Raw genomic sequence first — 14,541 nt, forward strand, 5'->3', positions numbered from 1 at the left:
CTGCAGAGGCTCCAAGCTAAGGAGCTTGAACACCTTCCTAAGAGCCAAAGAGAGTCACTGACGGAAATTACCCAGAGAGGCACCATGATCACTTTGGCCTTTAAAAAAAGATAACCCTTCGGGAGTAAAGAGGGATGAACTGGAGGGGGAAGGAGGGAGCTGGGGACAGGAGGACCAGCTAGGAGGAGCAGGAGTTACAAGGGAAGGGTGGAGTGAACTGTACAGCGGTGTGTGTGTGGTAGACAATTAGGATACGTGTGTGTGCAGGGTAATCAATTAGACCAACAAGAACTTCTGCCTTGTTAAGCACCCGCCTTTTTCCGGTTGTGATTGGCCATTGTAGGACTGCAGCCCAGTAGCTCATTGGATGATGGGGCTGTTCGTTCTCCGCGTTGAGTTAACCAGAGGGATTCCTGAAAGAGGTGGTTTCTGCCCTGACCCTTACAGTTTTCAGAAGGCGAGAACATTTCCCTGGCCTATCTCGGTCCTCCTTCCAGCCTACCCTCACCCACCTAGCCGAGGCTACAACTGTCAGAGACAAATGGTGGGCTGGAGTCGTGCAGAGCTGGACAGGAGCCTTGGTTTCCCCATCTTTCGAAGTGGAGCCAGACAACCCCTAGACCCAGCTACGATTTGATTTTGCCGTGTTTACCTTGTGTCCTGCCCCTTTTCACTTTTCTCTCCTCCCCTCAGTGTCCTAGAAGTGAAAAAACTCACTGGTGAACATGTTGTGTGTGCAGTAAGGGTGGGGAGGTGGGTGGGGGGTGTGGGGACGACTTCAGGGTGAAAACTACACCACAATGAGATAGCTCTACAGTCAAAAAAGTGTAACTTAGTAAAAGTTTTTGTTACTCTTTTCCCCTCCTTTAAGGTTTATGCTGGGGGGCGTTGGTGGGGGGTTTTTAATGTTAATGATGAAAACAAGGACGACAAGGAAGATTTTATTTTGCTCAGGGGGTACAGCAGAGATGGGACAGGCATTTATTTGCTAATTTGGAGGTGAGAAAGAAGAGGAACAAGCCTCCTTCTGAGCTGTTTCAGGCTTGAGACAAGAGGAAGGCTGGTCCTGGGGCCCCAGGGACCCTAGGCAGCTGGAATCAGTGACCATGGAGAAGGGGTGGCACTCAGTCCTTGGATCAGGAGGGTAAAAGCACAGCCCAGGCTCATGTTTCACTTGGCGCAGGCACTCTGCCAAGAGAAAACTTCTGGGGAGAGAGCTGAGGCGGTCTGTGAAGGTAAGCTTTGGGTGGATCCTAAAGTTGGACAAGTTCTGAACTCAGGAAGCCCATCTCCTAGGACCCCAAGGTCCTGGAATCTCTTCAGGTCTCAACTGGTCTCTCTGTTACACAAGCGAGCCCAACTGAGATCAGGGTGCTCCGGGATCACTCGGCTTCTCATGTGAAAATGTCACGGTACTTAAGCACTGTAGACCCAGCAGCATTCTCTGGGGTGTCGGTCAAGTTTGGCTGCTGATCAGAGTCAGTCCCAGTTCCTGGGTGGAGCTGGGTGACAGTGAAAGGGAAGAGAGGCTGTCCCTGCAGCCTCAACCTTCTGGAACCACAGAAGGCAGGTATCTACCTGGAGGTCTGATCATGGCCTCAGTGAGGCCAGGCTAAGGGGGGGAGTTGAACAATGGCGCAGAAGTTGAGAAAGTCAAAAGCACAGAAAGACATAAGTCTCTCCCACAGATTCAGCATCACCTGCTGAGAGCATCACAGGAGACCGTCTTCCCGTCAGTTTGAAAATATCCACTGACACACCTCCCCCTGAGGATGAGAGTTGGAGGTGATCATTACGAGTTATCTGTGTATTCTACTCTACTGTGTGAGTGTGTGCTCAGTCGAGTCTGATTCTTTGAGACCCCATGGACTATAGTCCACCAGGCTCCTCTATTCATGGGATTTCCCAGGCAAGAATACTGGAGTGGGTTTCCATTTGCTTCTCCAGGGGATCTTCCCAACCCAGGGATTGAACTCATGTCTCCTGCACTGGCAGGTGGATTTTTTTTTAACCACTGCACCACCTGGGAAGCCCCCTACTCTCTGCTATATGACCCTAAATAAGACACCAAGGATGCTTTGAGACCCTAAGGCCCAAAATGGCCAGTATCTATGCCTACAAAGACTAAAACCATTTGTACACGAGACACCTACCATAATACCACACAAGAATGTTCCAATGTCAGGTCAGGCAGTTAGTCATCACCCTCACCCCATTCTGTCCTGAAGAATGGCTCTGCCTCCTGGAGCCGGGTATAGGTGTCTTGGACCAGGACTGCCATGGGGGAACTGTGATGGTCTTGGTGGCCCAGCAGCTGATTCCCAGGCCACTTCGCTGACCAGGCACCTCTTCTCTACTGTATCAGAGGCAATCATGGCAGCAAGTCAGGTGGCACCTGACACTGTGGCTCTGGGCTGGAGCTGGCGCACTTGGCTCACGTGTGCTGTAGGGGGCACTGCAGACACCCTGGAAGGTGCTGGGGCTGATGGGAGGGTCAGGGTGGAGCTAAACCTAGCTTAACCTAGGCCAATTTAACACAAAAGGCCCTGCACTCTCTTCCTACCTCTATTTCAGAGAGTGGCTGGAATGGCAGTAGGTGAAGGATGATGTTATTGAGAAAAGGACTCCCAGAGAAGCCCCACTGCTGCAGAATTTGTTGTGGCTGCTGCCTTTTGGGTTCCTTTAGCAGCTGGAGATAATTAGGGATGTGCCTGGTACAACAGATGATGCTGTGGAGGGTCCAAGACAGTAACGCTTCCTAATGTCCGAGGCCCTTAGGCTGGACCCCGGTTTCATTCCAGCTGGAGCCTGCGCAGGGAGGGACAGAACCAGAGAGCTGGTCTCCTGGCTTTCATCCATTCTGGCTGACCTAGACCTGCCCAGGTCCCAACAAGGAGTTTCCTACCCACCACAGCCACCCCGATCTGTCAACAGGGAGAGGTAAGTATAGACCTATTGTCTTGTTCCCTCTTGAAGCAAACAGCAGGCTTCCTCCAAATGAGCCACTGCTCTGCCCTCGTGTGTCTGCTTCACTGCATTGTGCAGGGGGGTTTACTTGGCCCCCCACTTACTTGCTTCCACTTCAACAGGGCCCCTGCACTGCTCATTGCTAAAGGCCAGCAGATCTTTCAGGCTGGCTGGCCAGTGAGGAAGCTGGCTCAAGGCAGGGCCAGTCACCCTCCACCATACCATCTGCACAAACATCTTTGTTGGAAAATCCCTGCAATGGAAACCAAACAGAACAGATCGGTTCGCACAGCACAGCTGACAGAAATATCTTGCTGGGCCAGACTGCTGTCTCTGTTAAGATACCACCCACAGCTGTAAGCACCAGCTGACTCCTTTTGAAAAGAGAGGACTGTTATAAAGACCAGGGCTGGCTTTGGAAGGCCAAGACTGGGTGTGAGAAGGCTGTTGGGGGCTCCGCACTTCAGCTGGGGACACAGGGTAGGAAGGGCATGAACACTAGGTGTCAGCAACTGTCACATCCCTCTCCATTACCCTCTTGGCTCCCTGCTGCAGCTCCCACAAGGTAAGACAAGGCAGATGTACGATTCTGTGCTGCTTCTGGGGCCCCCCAGAAAGTTCTCATTTCCAGACACTGCCCCTAGTCTGTCTCCCTTGTCTTCCTGACAAAGCACCCTGGGCGATCCCTGCAAGCTGGTTTGAGTGTCCTAGCTTAGAGCAGGAGAGAGAAAAGACTTCAAAGTTTAAAATTCTAAACGTCTCAAAGACGACTCGTGAAGGTAGTGGAGCAAGTGAGAAAGGCTTGGAGGACTTCAATGAGAGGCCAGGAGAGCATTCATATAAAACGGACTGTACGTATCTTTTGCTATGTTATTTTTTCACGTGGCAGTCTCCTGATTAAATGTCTACATTCCATTATAAGAATAACCAATTCACTCCTTATTTATAATAGTTCTTATGCTATTTACTCAGCTTTTCTTTGATTTTTTCCCCCCACCTCTTTTACTGTCTTCTATGCATCAATAGTGTTTTCTCTTTTCCCTTTATTGCTTTGGCAGTGATAAATTTTTTTTTAGTCTTTACCCTTAAATTTAAAAAAGATGTATTTATTTATATGGCTGCACTGTGTCTTAGCTGCAGTGCACGAACTTCTTAGTCACAGCATGTAGGATCTAGTTCCCCTATCAGGTACTGAACCTGGGAGCATGGGGTCCTAGCCGCTGGACTACCAGGGAAGCCCCTGTCCTTAAATTTTTAACCTGTGTGTATGTGAAAGTTGCTCAGTCGTGTCCAACTTTTTGCGGCCCCAGGGACTATACAGTCCACGGAATTCTCCAGACCAGAATACTGGAGAGGGTAGCCATTCCCTTCTCCAGGGGATCTTCGAAACCCAGGGATTGATCCCAGGTCTCCCACATTGCTGGCAGATTCTTTACCAGCTCAGCCACCAGGGAAGCCCTAAAAAATTTTAACATAAACTTTTAACATAACTGCCTTCAAGATGTCATTCTCCTTCCAAATGAATAAAGACTTTAAAACATTTAATTTTGCCATGTTACTATTACCTAAAGTTGTGCTATTTAAGACAGTAACCACAAGTCACATGTGGATACTTAGGTTTAAACTAAGTAATGTTAAATAAATTCGTTTCCTTGGTTGCATAGCCACATTTTAAGCACTCAGTAGCCACACGTGGCTAATAGCTACCATACTGAACTGAGCAGATATAGAAAACTATCATTGTGGAAGGTACTATTGGACAATGGAGTTATTTCCATCTAGTTTTTACCTCCCTCCAAATTAGTCATTATTAGCAGTATTGCTTTTTAGAGTCAATACTTCTTTAGATTTACCTTTATGTTTACCAGTTTCTTTGCTCACCAATGTTTTTACACCCCATTCCTTACTTCCATATTCAATTTCATTTCTTTCTGAAATGTATCCTTTGGGAGCTGGCTGTGGGCAGAACTGTGTCCTTCCAAAATTCATATGTTGAGGCCCTAACCCCCGATTTAACTGTATTTGGAGATAGGGTCCTTAGGAGATAATTATGGTTAGATGAGATCATAAGGGTGAGGCCCTAATCCACTAGGACTGGTTGCCTTACTACAAGTGTAAGAGAGCTTTTTCTTTCTCTGCACATGCTCAAAGGAAGGACTATGTGAGGACTATGTGGTTTCATCAGAAACCAAACCCTTCCAGATCTTGATCTGGGACTTCAGCCTCTAGACCTGTTGTTTAAGCCATCCAGCCTATGGTATTTTGTTATGGCAGCCCTAGAGAAAAATACAGAGTCCATTCAACAAAGGTCCAGAGTGTTACTCTGAAAATATTTTACCTCTTTAATAACAGTTTAACAAGGTACAGAATTATAGGTTGTTAGGTTTTTGGTTTTTTTTTTTTTTAACCTTTAAAATATTATTCCATTGCTTCTGGCCTTTGATATTACATTGAGAAATCTATTATCATTCAGAATGTTCCTCTTCTCTTTGGGATTTCTTTGAATAGTTTTCCCATATTTCTGGGTTTCATTACAGTGGGTCTAAGTGAAGGTTTAATATTCCTTGCCTAGGATTCATTGTGATTCTTTAGTTTGAGGATTCTAGTCTTTGATCAATGTTGGAAAATTTTCAACTATTATTTCCTTTGTTTTTCTCCATCTGAAATTCCCACTGGATGTATTTTGAACTTTTTCATTCTATCATTTCTTTCTTTTAATTTCTCTTTAGTTTTCATTTTCCCCACTCTGCTGTATTATGGCAATTTCCTCAGCTCCATCTTCTACTTTACAAATGTTTCTATTCTGCTTTTGACTAGTCTTAATTTATTCTTTCAATAACTATTTTCCAACTGTAAAAGTTTGATTTGCTCAAATCTACCCTTCCTTCAGGGTCTTGTTGTCTCCTGAATATTTCTTTACCTTTAAAAAAAATCTGGTTTAAATATATTGATTTCAGAATCAAACTGGGCTTCAGTTGTCTAGATTATAAAATGAGGCTTTAGACTAAATGGCTTCTAAGGTGACTTCCAGTTCTGCAATTCGGATATTCATTTATTTCTAATAAACATCGCTGGCACACTCTGAATTTACATTAATGCAGGCAGCACTGGAACATGGCAGGGAATAAAGGATCATTATTTTAAAAGCCACCCTCCCCAGACCTCTCGGGCTCTGAGCCAACACCTTCCATTTTCTCATATCCCCTTCCTGTGTTAGCACAGAGAGAAACAGGTGGTTAACCAGATGAACACAGGCCAGGAAAAATATCCATCTGGGTTTGGTTTCAGACCTGAGATATTTCTGGAGGCTTATCAAAGAACCCAGTGAAAGGCTGGGGAAAGAGGTGAACACTAAACCTCTCTGCTTCTCAGAGATTTTGTTTTGAACATTGTAGCACTTAACATATAAAATTAAGAGTGTTAAAGGATTTTCTACACTATTAAAAAAAAAAAAAACAGAATAGTGCAGGGCTGGAAGAAGGATAACAAAGGCTTGTACTAATTTTTATCTAAAGATTTCCACAATTGAGCTAGAAGAATATAGTAAGGTCCTAGAAGTGAACTGTGGGTACGAGCTGGAGGGTGGGGCCTAGAGGAGGTGATCTAAGTGTATCTCTGTAAAGGACAGATGAGTCATCAGTACAACCATTTTTGAAGCTTGTATACCACGGTGCTTCACAAATATATCTTTCAAAACCTGCTCTGCTGTTGTCAAATGTTTAGTGAATAGAGGATAGGAAGAGATTTCAGTCTTTCCAAACCCTGGCCTCTATCAAACTGTAAATGCTATGGACTGCAACTGTAGGTTTTTAGGCAAATGGCACGGTACCAATTAAAAGGAACATTCAGCTTACTTCAAAGAGCACTTGCTCTTCCTCCCCCTCATGTCAAGCTGACCACACACATAGTGCTTTTATGATTTATTTTCTTCGCTTACATTTTCAAAATAAACTTGTCTGAGGCATAATTTATACATACTTCACTTTATGGAGATATAGTTTACATATACCTCATTTTAAAATTCAACAAAATATAAATTTCCTTCCTTTTCCATACTGTCTGAGATAAAGTTGTGAAACTAACACTAGCATTGTATTCCTCTCCCAACTACTGGTGTTTTAAGAGACTTGTTTGTCTCTTGTTTCTTTTTCTGTGTCCTAACTGCAAAATAATTACTGATTCTTACTAAAGATCATTTACAAACTATATGCTTTTTGTAAGTCCTTGAGGCACTGTCTGTGAGAATGTATTCTATTCCACATATAGGTAATTTTTCTCTCTCTCTCCCCGTCATTCTCAGTTCATCCAAACAGCTTTTAGATCTGTCCATTTTTTACTCTGGAATATGTCTCTCTCATCCTCTTCTTTCTGTCCCTTCTTTGAATATCTTTTCCAGCTCTCTTCTTTTAATCTGATTAAAATAATCCATTTTGCACATCCTCTGTCTACATTAGTCTTCCTGGTGCACAAATTTAATACTGTCTCTCTTCTGCTCAAAAGCTATCCATGGCTCCCTCTTGCCTACTAACTGAAGCACATCTCCTTTCCCTGCTGGTCAGTGTCCCCTACAGTCAGCCTGGATGCACCTGATTGCTTCCAGTTCTACCCTGCCCCAACCCATCCCACTGACCCTTCATTCCATCTACCTCGGCCTCTCCCAGTCAACGCTGCCTTTACACTTTGCTTAGAATGTCACCGCTGTCACATCTCCCTAGAGGAACTACTGCCCACCTTTTGACCCTCAAATCAAATACTACCCTCTTTCTTTTGCTTCCCCTCATCACTCCTGTGCAAATTTGTTATCTGCAGCTTGTACTGCAAGGTGCCTCAAAAACATGCATAAAAATCTGCCTCTTTTAATACACATGGCACCCTGAACCATGCTAGAACACATGTGCCTTTTCTCATGGTTATTTATGTTTGTGCCTTATTTTAGATACTGTATTGTACACGTTTCATCTTACCTTTGTATTCCCCCTAAATATCTTGCACATAATAAAATACCAGTAGTATTATTTACAGTATGAATAAATACCAGCATCTCAAAGCTGAATTCACCTCAAAGCTGAATAAAGACAGGTATTTAAAATTTTTGCAGCTTCAAAATTGTTGAGGGAAACTACGCGACTGCCTTGAGGAGAAGGTCCTCACAAGGAACTGGCGAAGGGCCAGGGCCGCCAGGCATGTCTAGAGGTTTTGCCCTGGGAAACATTTCCTGCATATATGGCTTTTACGACTGCATGAGAATAGTGCTGAGGATAACAAGCTTGCCTTGAGGAAAACAGACTGTCTTTTGATCCTGAGAAAATAGAGTCTATGTGTCTCATGAACTTTGTAAACTTGCTGTTATCAACTTTGTACATGCTCAAGCTCCATCTGTGTAACCTTGGTTTTTGTACAAGCTCCATCTGTGTAACCTTGGTTTTTGTAAGCTATTTCCTTGCTTTCATGTATAAAATGATTTGCTGTAGAAGTAAAGTTTTGTCAGTCTCCCAGAGAGGCTGTCCATGTCCTTTTTTCAGAGTCTACTCCGCCGAGCTTTCCACACAAAATGATGATGTATGGTTTACTTGAAAGATAGAATAAAAACTGATTATAAATTACATACAATTTATTGTCTCATACATAGCTTACATGCAATTGATTAAATGAATGAATAAGCAAATGTTATAAAACACAGATGCTACTCCAACTTTTTTTAAATTGAAGTATAATTGACTTATAAGGTTGTGTGATGCTGCTCCATTTTAAACTATCCATAATGTCCAGAGAAAGGTCCCTATAAACCTTTGACAGTAAAATGGATAAGCAAAACTATAATATACTAATGTAAAAATACAATATACTGTGTTTTTAATGCAAGTAAAGTATTTTAAAATATAAAACACCTGTTTGCTTAATATTTAAGTAAATTCTATTGAATTTCATGAGTTAGATTTTGTATTTGGATCTTAACATACTCATTTGTTCTTAAACGCTATTTGATAAAGTCATATAGACGGGGGCCAAATCCTACCTCTGTTCTTTACTGGGATCTTTTATGCTGTAGTCTCCTCACCTGTAAAATAAGGATTGAAAATAACCATATCACAGGACTTTCCTGGTGGTCCAGTGGCTAAGACTCCTCGCTCCCAATGCAGGGGGCCTGGGTTCCACCCCTGATCACGGAGCTAGACCCCACATGCAATGAACTAAGAGTTCCTATGCTGCACCTAAAGATTCTGCATGCTGCAACTAAGTTTTGCAACTAAGACCTGGTGCAGACAAATAAGTATTTTTTAAAAACCGTGTAACTAGGTACTGAAAAGATTAAATGAGATTACACAATACTTAGCAGAATGTCTGGCATAAAGTACATGTTCAGTACATGGTTGCTATTATGTCAAACTAAGGCTTGGCTGCAGATTCATGTGCAACTCTTTGCAACCCCATCGACTGTAGACTGCCAGGCTCCTTTGTCCATGGGATTTCCCAGGCAAGAATATTGGAGTAGGTTACCATTTCCTTCTCCAAGGGATTGTCCTGACTCAGGGATTGAACCTGCATCTCTTGTGCCTCCCGTATTGTAGGCGGATTCTATAGGCTATTTCAGGAAATCATTAGCACAGATGTAAGGCTGTGCTGTCTAATATGGTAACCACTAGCCACATGTGGTGATTGAGCACTTAAGATGTAGTTAGTCTGAACCAGGTTGTAGGAAGTATAAAAATCACAGCAGATTTTAAAAACTCATTATAAATAAAATGCAAAATACCTCGTTAATATTTTTTAAACATTGATTACATGTTCCCTGATGTCTCAGAGGTGAAGAATCCACCTGCAATGCAGGAGCTACAGGAGACATAGGTTTGATCCCTGGGTTGGGAAGATCCCCTGAAAAAGGGAATGGTAACCTACTCCAGTATTCTTGCCTGGAGAATCCCATGGACAGAGAAGCCTGGTGGGCTACAGTCCATAGGGTCACAAAGAGTTGGACATGTCTGAAGCAATGGAGCACACACATACGTTAAAATGCTATTTTAGATATACTGTGTTAAATAACACATTATCAAACTAATCTCACATTTCTTTTTTCTCTTAGTATTCAAAAAATTTTCTCCTTTTTAAAAAGCTTTTATTTAAAGTTGGAGTATAGTTGATTAACAATGTTGTGTTAGTTTCAAGTGTACAGCAAAGTGATTCAGTTATACATATATAACATGTTTGTTTTTACTTTTTAAAATGGAGGTACTAGAAAATTTTTATATAAGTGTGTTCCATTCTATTTCTGTTGGGCAGTGCTGACCTAAAGTCTGGTCAAGAACAAAAATATATAGATGCTCAACTAATATTTGATTGGTTGATTGATATAGCTAAATCTCTTCATCATTTCTTTGCATTGGCAGTTAAAAGCATAAAGGACTATTTTTTTAATGCATATAAATCTAGACACGATTTACAGAGTAGGGTGATTAATAGCAAATTTCATATACTATATTCACTCAAGTTTTTTGTAATTTCTCTCTGGAAGTCTTTAAGGAATGAAGTAAAACTCTTCAAACACAGCTTCTGTGAAATCTGTGCAATTAAGAATGGGGATGACCCTTTACTTGTCACTTTTACCTCAATAAAGTTGAAAAAAACCCCAAAAGAATGATTACTTTTCAGGGACTAAGAAACCTGGCTACTGAAATTAACCTTGGCAAATAACAATGAACCACAAATGTTGGCAGGTCAACTATGCTGTCAAATCTAATGAGCAAATTAGGATCACTGAAGCTCTCTGGCTCCTGGATTTTTCTGCTCTTTGTAGCACATCTAATTTGAAGGACTGCAGGAAGCAAAAGATGGAGCAAAGGCTGTGCAACTCTCCTGTCTTTACAAGACACTCTGGCTAACTCTTAAGGACCTTGTGATCTTCTTCCACAATGTTCTTTAAGCATGAAGTAAATGCCTCTGACTGCTTTCAATACTGGCAGAGCCTGAGCCAAACAATACCTCCTTTAGCCAATTTGCAGCAAAGAAGGTCTCACTCAAAGAAGTGTCTGGACTGGTTCCAGTCAAAATTCAGACCATTCTTTGAACTGGATGCTACTTTTAATTTTGTAGGAAAGAAAACCAAGGTACAGAGTGGTTAAGTTAACCACAGTCACATAGCAGAGCAGCCCAGAAGAAAAATGAGCCTGCTTGTCTTGGTGTTCTTGACCCCGTTGTTGTTGTTTAGACACTAAGTCTCCTCTGACTCTTCTGCAACCCCCACAGACTGTAGCCTGCCAGGCTCCTCTGACATGGATTTCCTAGGCAAGAATACTGAAGTGGGTCGCCATTTCCTTCTCCAGGGGATCTTTCTGACCCAGGGATTGAACCCGCCTCTCCTTCTTGGTAGGCAGATTCTTTACCACTGAGCCCAGGTAAGCCCCCTTTTGACCCTAGACTCCAGCATTGGGAGAAGTTTCTGATAAAGAAGAGAACAGATCTGCTTCATCAGGGAAAGCCTAGACTCCTAGGTTTTTATTTAAGCTGCTCCAACACCTAGAGGTGCAGTTTTTGACCTCCAAAATTTTGTGGTCTTTGAGGTACTGCCAAAAAGCTGTAATGGATTCTAGCACTTTCCTGAGTGCCTAAAGCTAGGGTTTTGTGTGTTCCAAATATTTCTTTTATTTGTTTTAAAAGTTGAAGTATAATTGACTTACAACATTAAGTTCAAGGGTACAACACAGTGATCTATTTTATAAATTACAAAATGATCCCCAGGATAAGTCTAGTTACCATTTGTCACCATACAAAGTTATTACAGTATTATTGACTATATTCCCTGTGTTGTTTAAACTAGTTATTAATCATAAGTGTTATTTAAAAAGTTATGCAACTTATAATATTGTTCATTGGTCTGAACAAACATATATGTTATTTAGTATATTTATTATGGGCTTGTTTTGTGCCTATGGGTACCTCTCATTCCTAGAGGACAAGGGAAAATTTAAGTATTACCATACTTTGCAATCTGTTTTTCACTGGCTTCCTGCATACTTTTGCTCTACAAGGAGACCCCTAGTGTTTCTTCAGCTTAGGAGACTGGTTTAGGTCTACCAAGGCCTAGGGTAGAAAGAAAAAAGATGCAGAGAGAAAACAAGTGAGCAAAAACGGAAACCACAGATGCCGGGCTTCATCAGGTGACACCTGTTTCTTCATTATCGGTAAGTAGAGGAGGGCCACTGGCTCTGCTGGATTCTATATGACATACATACAAATGCCCCTAACTTTTTTTTAAGCAACAACGTGATTAATTGTCCCTTCTGAACAGTTTGGAGAAGCAGAGCATAACGTTTTTTTTTAAGCAATAATGTGATTGACTGTCCCTTCTGAACAGTTTGGAGAAGCAGAGCATAACGAAGGAAATACACTTTCTCAGCTCAAATATCTCACTCCTTAATGAAAGGAAGATAATACAGACTAAATATCTGAATGTCACTGACAAGGACTTACTGTGGAGCACAGTGAACTCTGTGCTGCTGCTGCTAAGTCGCTTCAGTCGTGTCGGACTCTGTGCGACCCCATAGATGGCAGCCCACTTGACTCCCCCGTCTCTGGGATTCTCCAGGCAAGAACACTGGAGTGGGTTGCCATTTCCTTCTCCAATGCATGAAAGTGAAAAGTGAAAGTGAAGTCGCTCAGTCGTGTCCGACTCTTCGCGACCCCATGGACTGCAGCCCACCAGGCTCCTCCATCCATGGGATTTTCCAGGCAAGTGTACTGGAGTGGGGTGCCATTGCCTTCTCCGGAACTCTGTGCAGTATTCTGTACTAACCTAAATGTGAAAGCAATAGAAACACATGTATGTATAAATGAATCACTTTGCAGTATGCCTAAAACTAACATAACATTTTTAATCAACTATACTCCAATATAAAATGAAAACTTGAAAAAAAATCTGAATGTCTTTCACAGCTGAGGATAATGACATTAAAGTAAACCCAGTCTTTATCCAGAACCATGGCAGGACGGTTCTCTGTGCAAAATTCCACAACTCTGAATGAAATTTTTGGGAATTCCCTGGTGGTTCAGTGCTTAGGACTCCAACAATTTCACTGCTGGGGGCCTGGGTTCAATCCCTGGTAAAGGGACTAAGATCCCACAAGTCCCACAGTAGGGCCAAAAAAAAAAAAAAAAAAAAGGAAACATTAAGATTTGGTTTTCATATTTCTACTTTTTTGAACTTTCCATTACAAATAACTTGATTTTTTTTTTTTTTTTTTACTTATTTGAACTAAGCTTCCTGGTTCTTTTAGCATTAATTTCATGTTGATTTCAGAGCAGAGGACATTGGGTCTTCAATATAGTCATAAACTGACAGTTAAGATCAAGTGATAAAGGCATTCTCAAGTGAATAAATAATTATCTCTTACTACATACTTGCAAACAGAATCCTCATCTAGAATTCCTTCCTTTTTTCCCCTTTATAAACAAAAGCAGCTAGCCAGATGACAGCCTTTTTCCTCTGACTAAGGATCTGCCCGCTAGGATGACACAAAAAATATGCTAACTATAAACTGTGTAATAACTAAGAATACACACATACAAATAGATGGCATATACATTTTGCTTGGGCGGATTATATTTAAGTGTACAGTGAGTCCCAGAGACTTTCAAACATAATTTAATAAGTTATTGGTCGAAATTTCAGATATGGTTACCAAATGTCTAGTCCTGTTCATTACTTAAGAGGCTTGAAACAACTTTGTTTCTCCTAATTATCTTTCAATAAACTAAGCTTTTAAAAAAGAACTTGTGACCTTCTAATAAGGGGAGAAAGCCTTTAACTTACCCGCTTGCAAGTAGGACGGTGTAGTAATTACGTCCACAATTTCGTGTAACATATATAAGGCCACCTCGGAGGGCAGCGGGAAGTAGGGGTGAGAGTGGGTAACATCCCGACCATTTTTATCTTATTTTTCCCTCTTCTGCGGCTTGATATTTTTATGAGCTACTTCAGGCCCCGGTATTCAGTTAGCAAACAAGTCACTGAACTACAGAACCTCTCCAAAGATGTTATTCTATTTTCCCCTCAGATTCTCGAAATTCACTCCCCCCAACCACCCGCCCCGGATACCACCAGAGACTGGTTGACTGAAAAATATATCCAGGCACAACTGATTTGAATATAGTTTTTAAACGACTTGCCTTTATGTTTTTATCGCCCTGCGTTCTAAACCTCTGTTCTCTGACGTCTAAGCTACTTTCAGTCCAACAGCCGGGCTGAGTTTCTTCACTCTTCAGCAGGTCAGGAAACAACTTGTGGGAAAAAACACGAACGTTTGTAAAAGTACCGGGAAACGGGGGACGACTACAACTCCCAGAATGCAGCTCCGGGCGTTCGCGGGCTCTGCAATGACCTGGTTTCGCGAGTATCCCCTCGTCCAATTGGTCCGCCTTCTCGTCAGTAAGGGCGGAGAGGGGAGGGCGCCGGATGGAACATTTCCCGCCACTGCGAGACGCCGCGCGGAAAACCCGGAAAAGAAGCAGCTCTCGATTGGATGCTCGATGCTGTAGCGTAAGAAAATCAGCCAATCGGAATGTACAGACGCTCCACGATAC

At 42.3% G+C, this 14,541-nt stretch overlaps 1 long non-coding RNA gene across 3 annotated transcripts; it reads right to left on the reverse strand.

Annotated features, from left to right (window-relative positions):
- Positions 1-5,285: 5,285 nt before the first annotated feature.
- On the reverse strand, positions 5,286-14,463 carry LOC110146467 (uncharacterized). Of its 3 annotated transcripts, none has more exons than XR_011483879.1 (3): positions 14,128-14,463; positions 12,433-12,754; positions 5,286-12,042 (listed from the first exon to the last, which is right to left on the reverse strand). It is a non-coding gene; the product is annotated as an uncharacterized lncRNA (long non-coding RNA). The 3 variants fall into 3 exon arrangements; XR_011483880.1 differs by having other exon boundaries at positions 5,286-8,536; positions 8,984-12,754; XR_011483878.1 differs by having other exon boundaries at positions 5,286-12,754.
- Between the last annotated feature and the right edge of the window lie 78 nt (positions 14,464-14,541).

The sequence above is a fragment of the Odocoileus virginianus genome, chromosome 27, assembly GCF_023699985.2.
Source record: "Odocoileus virginianus isolate 20LAN1187 ecotype Illinois chromosome 27, Ovbor_1.2, whole genome shotgun sequence".
In the NCBI taxonomy this organism is placed as follows: Eukaryota; Metazoa; Chordata; class Mammalia; order Artiodactyla; family Cervidae; genus Odocoileus; species Odocoileus virginianus.